Consider the following 10,921-nt stretch of genomic DNA (forward strand, 5'->3'; position numbering starts at 1 on the left):
CTTCCGCTCTTTTTTACAAAATAAAATTGTTGTAATGTTTACTTTATGCTCTGCTGTTCTATGACTGTGTCGCCAAAAATAGCAGATCTACAAGCTCACAACGCGTCTCATTGTGAGCTTGTAGATTTTAACAGCTTATATTGTAGAAACTAGCTCCATATTGTGTTGTTGTTATTTCTTTCTTATTTTAGTGAAAATGTTATTTATTAACGACTTCCACCTGTATTGATTCATTTTGTCCACATGAGGGCGACAAGACTCCAAAGAGATGAACGGAGTCAGATGTTAAAGTGTTGTAAACATGAACACATAGTTATATTTATCACTAACCCTAACCTAACCTTACCTCACTAACCCTATGAACAAATTGTTATATTTATCACTAACCCTAACCTTACCTTACCTCACTAACCCTACCCTAACCCTATGAACACATTGTTATATGTATCACTAACCCTAACCTAACCTTACCTCACTACCTTACCTCACTAACCCTACCCTAACCCTATGAACAAATTGTTATATGTATCACTAACCCTAACCTAACCTTACCTCACTAACCCTATGAACACATTGTTATATTTATCACTAACCCTAACCTTACCTTACCTCACTAACCCTACCCTAACCCTATGAACACATTGTTATATGTATCACTAACCCTAACCTAACCTTACCTCACTAACCCTACCCTAACCCTATGAACAAATTGTTATATTTATCACTAACCCTAACCTTACCTTACCTCACTAACCCTACCCTAACCCTATGAACACATTGTTATATTTATCACTAACCCTAACCTAACCTTACCTCACTAACCCTACCCTAACCCTATGAACAAAGTGTTGTAAACATGAACACATAGTTATATTTATCACTGTATTAGTTTGATGATTTACATCAATGTTGTGTTTTTACCTCATGATGTATGTTTGTAGTTAGTTAGTTAGTTAGTTAATTTGTTAGATAGTTAGTTAGATAATTAGTTAGTTAATTAGTTAGTTAGATAATTAGTTCGTTAGTTAGTTAGTTAGATCGTTAGTTAGTTAGTTAGTTAGTTCAATTAGTTAGCAAATTATTGTTTTACTCATAGAACACATTAGGACGTTACTAAACACATTATGACGTGTTTAGTTTAATATGTTATTGCATTGTTAGGGTGTGTGTGTGTGTGTGTGTGTGTGTGTGTGTGTGTGTGTGTGTGTGTGTGTGTGTGTGTGTGTGTGTGTGGTTAATGTATGTTTCATAATATAATAATTTATATCGGAAAAGTAACTAGTAACTAAAGTCTTCAAATTATTGTAGTGGAGTAAAAGTACAATATTTGCCTCTGAGATGTAGTGGAGTAGATGTAAAAGTATTAGAAATTGGAAAGTACAAATACCTCAAAATTGTACTTAAGTACAGTAAGTAAATGTACTAGGTTACTTTCCACCACTGACTGTCTATCTATAGACAGAAACACCTTGAGGCTGACTGCATAATGACATGAAGTTACTCTGCACAGCATTGGGCCTCTTCCTTACTTACATCACAGGTCTTACCAATTATACTAATTCAGTCTCTGTTCCATTTAGTAGCACATAGTTCAGCCATAACACACGTTACACCCCCGTTAGTTTTTTTATTTTTTATAAAGAATACAGTAATAAATAGCCAGTATGATGATGATCCGTCAAAGAATAATACTATAATAATGTGTTACAACCAGTAGCCAAATTCTGCTCAGTGCCCGCCTCTTTCCCATATCGAGCCCCGCAAAGAAACACCACAGAAGAAGAACAAGAAATATGCACTGCGCATGCCCACTATCCCATGTAGGTTTTTTTGAATGAAAAACATACTTTTTAAACCGAGAGGAAAATGTCTGATTCTGAGGTAAGGAAGCTATCCTAGATATATTCAGTGGTGTAAAGTAACTAAGTACATTTACTCAAGTACTGTACGAAAAGATTTTAGGTATTTCTACTTTACTAGAGTATTTCCAAGCTCAGCTATGAGCTACAAGCTACAAGCTACGAGCTACGAGCTACGAGCTTCAAGCTACAAGCTACGAGCTACGAGCTACGAGCTACGAGCTACGAGCTACGAGCTACGAGCTACGAGCTACAAGCTACAAGCTACGAGCTACGAGCTACGAGCTACGAGCTACGAGCTACAAGCTACAAGCTAAGCTACAAGCTCACAACACGTTGTGAGCTTGGGGGTGCTCCTTCCATTCCGACATCTCACCACTCCGACTAGTGGCTTCCGCGTGCGGTTAAGGTTAGGGTTAGGGTTAGGTATAGGGTTAGTCAACGTCGGAAAGTTACTCAAGTAACATTTTTAACACAGGTCTTTTAGTTTGTAAAAGAGTATTTTCATATCGTGGTATTGCTACTTTTAGTCAAATATCTGAGTACTTCTTCCACCACTGGATAGATTTATAGTAAACTATGTGTCATTTAGCCTAATGAACGTGTTTACTCACAGCTTTATAGCAAGTATGTTCATTATTGGAAGACATTATATTTTGCTGTATTCAGTTTGCTGGCTAAAAGATTAGCTACACCAGGGGTCTTCAACAGGGGGTCCCCAGAGTTACTGAAAGGGGGCCGCCAAATATTTGTGTGATAGGAGGATCATGTTTTTACATGAACCACTTTGGACCCCAGCATTACTATTCTGAGTGGAATATTAGCCAAAAATAGCAGATCTACAAGCTCACAGCGTGAGGCGTTGTGAGCTTTGCTTGTAGATCTGCTATTTTTGGAAAAGAGTTTTGGTGTAGAGGGAAAAAAAGACTAAATATTGACAGTTCAAGTGGATAAATGTCTGCATATACACAATAATCGAACATACACTGACGATAGTGTTGTCAAAGTCTATGAAACTGTCCCAGAAATCTATGAAAATGTTTAATTTACAACATAGTTTCATAAATTATGTAGTGGGGGTCCCTGCTTCTTCTCTCTCAGCCAAGGGGTCCTTTGCCTGAAAACGTTGAAGACCCCTGAGCTACACTATATGTACCATGTACGTCGCAGTCATACTTTCTAATGAATCGTTCGGGAAAAGAACATAAACTAACCAAGATTTGTGTGTTTTTTTTGCTACAGCACAATTCCTCCAGAGTGGACGAAGGCAGTGGTGACGATTACACACCAGAACCACCTGTCCCTCACAGAAAGGCTGCAAAAAGAGCCAAGAAGGAGCTAATGTTGGCAGTGGTCGTGGTAGACCCCGGGGTCGAGGAAGGGTCCGGGGGGGCCAGTCTGGAGAGGAACGTCTCCACCCAGACGACATCCATAGGATGGAGCGGCTGAGGGAGCATGTGAACCACAGTGTGAGATAAGGAAACGCTTTGGATGAAACAACATGAGCCTGACAGGTAAGCTAGAGCTGCTGCTGCTCATGTGTATGAAATATGAACTCTTTCCCACTCTTCCCAGACAAAGTCACTTCTATTTAACTTCTCCCCTAAATACGTTGTAAAATATAGAGTATCCTTGGAGCTTTCGGGAGCGACGTACGGCAAGCAATAAGACATTAAAGAATGAGACACCGCTGCCATCCTTTTTAAGGCAATAAAAAGCAGCTTGACAGGGAGGAGAGGAGAAGCTCTGGCCTGACACGCAAAACAGGGCCCTCTGTATCTTATACTTACATTATGTAGGGTAATATGACATAAATGTAAGGTGTATATACCGTATAAAGTAACAATGTAATTCAGGGTGCCATGGATGAAAAGGTTATTTACAGGGTTGCCCTGAGGAAAGAAAGTCTATATACATTATACTGTATGGAGATGCCCGACCTCAGTTGTTGGGCAGCAGTTTTCTGGTGTGTGTGACATCAGACCATAGTGTGTACACCTTTAAGACACATGTATGATGTCACTGCTGTACACCTTTAAGACACATGCATGATGTCACTGTGTACACCTTTAAGACACATGCATGATGTCACTGTGTACACCTTTAAGACACATGCATGATGTCACTGTGTACACCTTTAAGACACATGCGTGATGTCACAGCTGTAACCAGGAAGTGAGGGTAGTGGTTGGCAGCAGGTAGGCAGCATGCCATCATGTTCTTCACTGTTATTTATGTAAAACATTCATTAACCTCCAACACAACTGTGTGGACTTCAGCTCATTACACAGACCAGAGCTTGATCAGTGCGAGAGAAAGAGAGTGAGTGAAAGTGAGGGGAGGGAGGGGAGTCAGAGAGCCTATTTCACCCACACACACATCTAGGAACCCATTCAGGAAAATGAAGAGGAAAGGGAAAGAGAACGACATAGAACCTCATCTCGGAGCTGTATAGCGGAGTGAGAGGTTCTTTATGGAGCTACAGTAACTACGAAAACAAAAATCACTGAAAAATGGGTTTAAAAGTGATTCAACTGGTCAGCCAAATGAGATATCGGCATAAAAGTGATATTACACTAATTGTACATCTGTTCTTGAGGTAATTGTTTATCCCCCAACATCACAAAGGATAATTTGACCTTTGGGATACCCAAATAAGTCGGTGTGTCCAAAAACGTAGTTACTGCTCTTTGGCTTGGCAGGGCAGTATACTGGCCCATTAAGTAGCATTAAATGATTTTGACTTTGGTTTTGCTTATTTGTAGTTTGTTTTGATTTGCTTATTTGCTGATTTGCTTTTGGTTACTTATTTACTTTATTCTCTTTTGGTTTTGCATTATTTGGATTTGCTTTGTTTAATTTCTGTATATTTAGTTTAGAGGCCCCGAAGCCCCGAAGCCCTTACCCTTATTGCCCCTTTGCTTCTTGAATTTAGTCCATTTTGCAGAACTCTAATACTAACCGCTTTATTCCTTTCTGTATTTTAACCTGATTATTTTTATACCAACTGCTGAATAAACTTGACACATTTGATACATCAGCCTCTGGTTCTGTTAATTCTGAACCCGTACCTTCCTGGGGAACCTTACCTTGTTCAGTCCTATATATATATCTATATATCTACAGTATATGATTAATGTGTTTAAAGGATCCCTCACTCCTATATGTGTGGGTGGCGTAGTCATTGCTTTTCCTAGCCCTGCTACACTAGCTTTACTGGTGACATTCCAGGGCACACTGGGGAGATGGTCGCTAAGACTCTCATAGATACGAAGATAAAAGTCAGACTGGATTACAAATTTGGTAAGTGGACTCAGACCACCAATAGGGACAAACTGAAATGAGTTAAGGCCCGCCCCAAAGGCACCGCTTCCTTCACACAGGGTGTTATTTTTTTAAATATTTGGAAAAACATTTAAATTATTTGTATGTAATGGCATGCCCACAGCACTGTAACATTGATGCTGCTATGTACTATGTTGCCGTGTATAATAGCATGTATTCTTCTATAGATAGCAGCTAATATTACACTAACATTTACTATGTTGCAGTGATGTATATAGTCTGTATACATTTATACTATACTATCAATGCAGGTATGTATGTAGCTGTGATGTGTATATAGTCTGTATTCTTCCATAGATATCACTGTAATATTAAAGGTAGGGTAAAAGTGATCTTTTTTTTGTAAAAAACAAAGAACTTTATGTTAAAAGGTTGAAGCTCTATATTGTGATAGTAATCATTGCTATAGAGTGTTCAGTAACAGGGGTCTTTCCATCTCTTTAAAAAAAAAACATTGGTATTCCGACCTGAAAATGCATTTTATGAACTAACACTCTATAGCAATGAGAATATAGACCGATTTAACATTGATTTTAGCCAAATAAAATCACTTACCCTACCTTTTAATACTGGTATGTATGCTGGGGTATTTCATCATGTCTCACACTGTAGGTGTGTGGAGTGAAGTCTCTTTAGCAACACAGAACACACTGGTTATTATAACCATTATTATGGTCAAGCAGTGATGAGAGGCTCTTTGCTGCCTCTCGTGGTCACCTTGTGCATTACAAATACAATTTAGGCATTTAGCAGACCCTCTGATCCAGAGTGACTTCCCAGAGTGTAAGATCAGAGTAAATGACATGAACCCTATAGTCAAACAAATAGCCGGCTAAATGCTCACATAAATAGAGCAAAGAAAACAAGGTAGTGCTTCAAAGAAACTAGGATGGCAGGTAAACGTCAATCCTCCTAGGATCTGTCTAAACAGCACAAAAACTAATCTCTGAATAACATGATGTGAACAAATAACCTGCATATCTCTGCATAGTATAAGTAGCATTTATTCCACATCTTAGAAGCCAGGAGGGAGAAGAGTCTCTAGGATGTGTGGCTGACATGTTATTTAATGAGATAGTTCACCACCAAAATGTCATTTCTTTTTTCCTATCTATTCTTATGGAGACTTGAGTTGAATGCATGGATATTTTTTTTGTTTTTGTCACATTCCTAAGCCAATAATTTGATGACCCGCTGCCTACCGGTCCGCTGGTCCTCAAATTATTGGCTTAGGAATGCGACAAAAACAAAAAAAATAGCCATGAATTTAAGTCTCCATGGGGTGACTAATCGATAGAAACAAAGTGTCTCTTTGGGTGAGCTGAGCTATCCCTTTAAAGCCACTCAACCTGCTCTAGTGGCCGTAGAAGACTGGCTGTACTGTGAAGCTCCCAGGTACAAAATGTCTGTTAACTGAACACTATGTAGAAGCCAGGATATTACTAACAAGTACTTGATATGCTCAACAAACCTCACCTGATTAAATAAAATGTCAGTATATCAGACGATAACAGTGTCGTTAGAATATAAAGAGGACCCTTTTGGTCAAGAAGCTATTTGTTTGCATGTTAATTTAAATGTGGTGAGAGAGTAACTCCAATACTGCATTCGTTCACATCTTACCACATTATTACAACCTCATTTCACTAATGCTCAGCCTGAGTTGAATTAAATCACTGTGATAAACAGGCAATAAAGAGATGAAAACGGGTGAATCATGTTCATACCATAAGGTTCCAACTCTCAGAGTTAAATGAACACTGAGGATTTCACTGTGTAACCACATGTACTAACTGTAACAGTAATGTTGTGTGTTATCTCTGCAGGCGAGACCCACTCCACCACACCTCACCTCTAGACATGGCTGACAACATCCTGGATGCTGCCTGCCAGAGAGAATCACCACAGGCTGCCAAGGGGATGAAACTGGACACTAAGGTTGGGCGATATGCCAAAATATTCGGCCATCGCCGGCCCAAAAATCGCCGATTGACGATATATTTGTGCTAGAAAAGCAATAATGTGAGAACAGCTCCCCAGTCCTTTAAGCTCGAATTATACTTTGCCGTACAGCGGGTCGCGTGTCAAAAATAGCAGATCTACAAGCTCACAACGCGTCGCGGACATGACGCATTGTGAGCCTGTAGATCTGCTATTTTCGGCACGCGACCCTGTCGTACGACGGACTATACATTGGGCTGTAACACGTGCTGTGTCGGGTCAATGAAAAAAACGAGATGAGACGGCATGACTCTGTTTCTGCTGCCATGCACCAAGCTCACTCTCTCACTGACCAAACCTTTAGACAACAAAGAATTGTAAATCACTTCCATAGAGGATATTCTTTCAGGACTAAGCTTAGATCACAGGCTAGGAGATGAAGTGAAGTTGAAGCAGAGGAGCCTACCTCAGTTTGCAGCAATGATGTGGCGAAACACACCCATCCAGGTCAACTTTTTTATATTCGGACAAATAATAAATCGTGGTGCTGTGGGATAAATCACCCGTCCAGGCCGCCCTCCCCTGTAACTAAAGGGACTTGCAGTGCGTCGGGTCGCGCGTGAATTCACATTTCAATTGGTATTGATTGACTGCCTGGTGATATAAACATACAGTAAGCTGACACAAGTTTTAATATCCAGAATTGACAGCAGAAGTAAAGAATCAATTGCTTGATCTTGTGAGACCGGGGGACACACCTTAGTGCGTCATCAAGCTTGCAAATGCACAGAGAGGATTTGCAGAAACAGGAGCTTTAGTTTCAATTTCGTTTTTATATAAAAATATATATACAGCTGTCATCAAACGTACAGTAGCTGATAAACAGACAACTAGGAAAGCAAAACTATTCCCTATTTCCTCTGCTCTCCTCCACTTCATTCAGTAGCCCACCTACTGGGGAGGGGACTGGGTTTTGTAGCCTAGACTCGTCAGAAATAAGCGCAATAAACTATTGAAATGTTTTGAAATCTATCTCATACTCATAAGGACTATTTGGAATAAGACACTTGCAACACTGATTTACTTACTGATTTACTTTTTAGCCCAGGGGCGAAGAGTCGTACACCATCGTCCGGGGAGGCACAAAGCGAGGAAAGGAGCGCTTGCTCGATAACCGTGGGTTTACCTACACAAAGCACAAGACGGTGACGACGCCATCGGAATACACCACGTGGCGTTGCACCGAACGTGCTTTCAAGTGCAACGTCACAGTGAAGCAGGTTGGGGATTGTTTTGTGCCTGTGGGCAGACTTCACCACAGCTGTCACAGTGAAACGCCTGCCGTTGCCAATAAGGTAAATTAACTAGTGATTTTGTGTGTGTATAATGTGTAGACAAACCAAACTGACCAACTGATATTGCTAATATAATGGTCCGGTTGAGGGGGGTTGAGGGGGTGTCGCCCCCCGTGACGCCGGGCCTGTTCCTAGCTAGGAGACTTTATCATGATTTCTAATGTTGCGCATGTCTTCAGAGTCTCTGATTTTTGTTTTTCTCTAAATGTTCACCAATTAGGAGAATGTGCCCAGAATAGGGACGCTAGGGTTGATTGTGTGGTTGATAATGCTTAATGTCTCACTAGCATGTACACAGCATGCTGCTGATGTTTGACACCCTGTTGGATGAAAACTAACATTCTCTCTTCTCACCCTGGAAGCACATTGGAAGAGGTCTTGCACGGAAACTCTCACTTTATGATGCAGATTTGATTCTTTTCTCTCTCTCTCTCCCATCTTTTGTCCCATCATTCTGTATCATTCCTTTCTTTCTCCGCTCTATTCTTCCCTCTGTGTTTTCCCTTCCATACACCCCTCTACCACCCTCACCCCCGCCCTCAGGCCGCTGGAGACCCAGCCTCACCACAGAGAAGCTGGTACGTCACTGTGTGTTTAAAACGCTGTAGAAACGGGGTCTGCTGCGTGCTGCGAAGCGCTCGCGTGCAAATGTGTCACCCCAACGTGACATGTTCAAAACATCTGCACATATCGTATGGGTTCACTTATTGGCCCGGTTTTATTTTAGATGTGATATTTCATCCAAAATAATGATACTTCCTTGGATGTGATCGCTAAGAATGTTGCTGGTATTGAGTATTGATAGTGTTAGATAGTTATAGTAGGGTCATAATACAATGACATCAGTATTATGACGTCACTGGAATGGCATTATGCACTATGACGTCACTAAATGGCATTTCTCCATTGAAATTACCCCAAAAACGGGGGGAATAATAATAATAACTAGAAAAAGTGCTCCTCGGAGCACAAGTCTCCGCCAGCAGACTTGTGTTGGGAATGTTGGGAATGTTCTAATTCTTATGTTCTAATTCTTACAAAAAATAGAACATGTTACTGTGTCATAGTAACATGACACAAGTGTCCTATCCGTCTGTATAACTGTCCTATCCGTCCTGTCTGTATAAGTGTCCTATCCGTCCTGTCTGTATAAGTGTCCTATCCGTCCTGTCTATGTAAGTGTCCTATCCGTCCTGTCTATGTAAGTGTCCTATCCGTCCTGTCTGTGTAAGTGTCCTATCCGTCCTGTCTGTATAAGTGTCCTATCCGTCCTGTCTGTATAAGTGTCCTATCCGTCCTGTCTATGTAAGTGTCCTATCCGTCCTGTCTGTGTAAGTGTCCTATCTGTCCTGTCTGTGTAAGTGTCCTATCCAATTGTTACAGTATCCGCCATTTCTCAACCATTTCGTGATTAGTCTTACCTCACTTTGAAAGAGGCTAAGACTCTTTCAAAGTGACACATGTATTTATAGGCCGCTATACGTCACTAGCCAATCAGATCACACTATTTCACCGTATTGTCACGTGAGGCTTGACCAATGTTAGCTTGTTTCACGGAAAGTGAAAACAATGTGTCCTGGCGGAGACAACAATAATAAATAGTGAAGATAACAATAGTGTGATCGCTAAAGCGATCCCACAATTATTATTATATTATTAGAGGATTATTGCCAGACATACTTTAAAAATGTCTTTTGTTTGTTACCAGTTACCAGTCTTCCTATCTACTATACCCTCATCATTGGTCTGAGCCTTATGTTTTCCTTATTGTCTCCGCCAGGAGACATTGTTTTCACTTTCCGTCCCCCCCTCCTCGGCCAAGCTAACATTGGTCAAGCCACACGCGACAATACTTCAATACTGTGAAATAGTGTGATCTGATTGGCTAGTGGCGTATAACGCCTATAAATACATGTGTCACTTTGAAAGAGTCTAGCCTCTTTCAAAGTGAGGTAAGACAGGAATAATCACGAAATGGCTGAGAAATGGCGGAGCGATACATTATGTAGACACACTGGTGTTATTCCCAACATTCCCAACACAAGTCTGCTGGCGGAGACTTGTGCTCCGAGGAGCACTTTTTCTAGTTCATACTTTATTCTAAACTATTGAAATGTTTTGAAATCTATCTCATACTCATAAGGACTATTTGGAATAAGACACTTGCAACACTGATTTACTTACTGATTTACTTTTTAGCCCAGGGGCGAAGAGTCGTACACCATCGTCCGGGGAGGCACAAAGCGAGGAAAGGAGCGCTTGCTCGATAACCGTGGGTTTACCTACACAAAGCACAAGACGGTGACGACGCCATCGGAATACACCACGTGGCGTTGCACCGAACGTGCTTTCAAGTGCAACGTCACAGTGAAGCAGGTTGGGGATTGTTTTGTGCCTGTGGGCAGACTTCACCACAGCTGT

The sequence above is a fragment of the Gymnoscopelus microlampas genome (genome assembly GCF_963454915.1).
Source record: "Gymnoscopelus microlampas genome assembly, chromosome: 15".
Lineage (NCBI taxonomy): Eukaryota > Metazoa > Chordata > Actinopteri > Myctophiformes > Myctophidae > Gymnoscopelus > Gymnoscopelus microlampas.